Below are 2,147 nucleotides of genomic sequence, written 5' to 3' on the forward strand. Positions count from 1 at the left end.
ATATAATACATATAAAACTAGGCAGTACAGTGGCACAGTTGGTAGAGCAACATGTTGCCTCTAAAAAGAAGGTTGCTAGATCAACTTTCTGTTCTCCAGGTACTCCAGTTTTCTCTCACAGACCAAAATCATATTTATTATATGACATAAAAAGCAAATAACTTAATAATTTGAGATAACACTACAGTAGTTTGTAATTGTGCTTGTTTTAGTCTTTATTTCTAGTTTTGGGGTTTTATAATCACAGTTTTTCTTCATAAAGTAAACATCAACAAGCAAATAAAACTTTTAACATTCATAGAAGAGGTGATGCCTTTAAAATTTAAAAAGCTTGTTCCTTGTAAAAGTCTTTAAAATATGTATTTTGACATTTTTAAATAAAATGACTATCATTTTTGAAGGAAACTGTCTCCATCAAATTTAAAATTTATTTCATTTAAACCCCACATTTACCATAAAACATTAGTTCATCCAGTGTTGTTTCTCTTAACAAATAAATTTATTTCATTTTACCCATAGAATACGCACATTAAGTGTTTTCCTATAGGTAAAAATGTGTTTAACAACCTGTTAAAATACAACAGAATGCAGGAAATGGCAATTGCTTTTTAAAAAATTTTCTGGGGTCGGACCCCCAAGACCCCCCGCCAGTGGGTCCCCCCCCAACATTACAAATACTTACTCTTGTTTATTGTCTCTGAAYGTCACAAAATCTGTGATATTATCTGTGAAATTACAAATTGAACATCTGTTGGCAAATCCGTAATTTGTCATTTTTACAAACACATCATAACATTTCTGTCATTGATTTTGGTGTGCCACCCCTGGTTTTTTAGTGGCACCCCCATGGCCCCCCACTGAAAAACATTTTCTGTAGGCGCCACTGGTGAAGTTCATCATCATCCTCATTATAGACAACTTTCAGATTGCTCCTCAGTTTGAAGAACATATTACGAGACGTAATTGCAGGAAATCGCAAACCTTTCCACCAAAACATCATTGGTATAATAATAATTGGTTCAACAAATCTACCATTTGCATGAGCTATTTGTGCTTGTGAACTCTTCTAAATATTTCCAGATTTATTTAACAAAACATATTACAAAATATAGCACKTACACTATTTACATTTATACAGTCTTCTAAATATTTGCAGGTTTATCCTACCTCATGTCACAATTAATAACGAAATTATAGTCCCAATGTCCTCAAATGAGGACTTTGTCTTTACCGACATTGTACTTTGCTTCAGTTGTAACAAAATGTTATGTTTCCGTGTCTTACGAGGCTAAAGATGTAACTGTGCATAAATACACTGATTTCAGGAGTGAAATGTAATTTGAATTTTTACTTTGGCCATATTTCTTAGAGTTGTTGTGCAGACCCTGGCAAAAAGTATGGAATCACCACTCTTGGATGAGCACTCATTCAGACATTTCATTCTGTAAAAAATAAATAAATAAAAAAAACTCAGATCAGAAACATGATACAATAATAAAGTTATTATGGAAATATTTCTTTAACAAAGACAGAAATATGTGGTCCAAGAATGAAGGTACTCCATGAAATGATCAGCTGAGTTTTATTACAACAACAGGAAACACAGATCAGAAACATGATACAATAATAAAGTTATTATGGAAATATTTCTTTAACAAAGACAGAAATATGTGGTCCAAGAATGAAGGTACTTTGTGGAAATGATCAGCTGAGTTTTATTGCAACAACAGGAACACAGAGAACAACATCAGACTGTCCCCCTGCTCTCTGCTCTGTCGCTGTGCTTCTGCCTACAGTTGAGGCCTCATTTATACCGTTTAACAAACACTATTATGTCATCTTAGCAAGATTTCATCCTAGGTCAAGGGAAAACAAAAATATAAACACAAGTGATATCTAAGAATGATTGTTGTTAGCAAATCTTGTTCTGAATTTRATCATTCTATCTGGTGAAAAAAAAAGAAAAAAATAGTATAGGTCCTCTGGACGGGTTCTTCTCTAATGAAACGTTTCGTCTCTCCTCCAAGAGACTTCTTCAGTCTGAGAGTTTGAGCGGGTGTTTCGGAGAAACTGAGACGTTTATTTTCTAAACATGATGTCCCAGTGGCTTTCAAACCCCAAAACACATTACGGCAAAGGCTGGTTCA

This window comes from Austrofundulus limnaeus, unplaced genomic scaffold, assembly GCF_001266775.1.
Source record: "Austrofundulus limnaeus strain Quisiro unplaced genomic scaffold, Austrofundulus_limnaeus-1.0 Scaffold7, whole genome shotgun sequence".
Taxonomy (NCBI): Eukaryota; Metazoa; Chordata; class Actinopteri; order Cyprinodontiformes; family Rivulidae; genus Austrofundulus; species Austrofundulus limnaeus.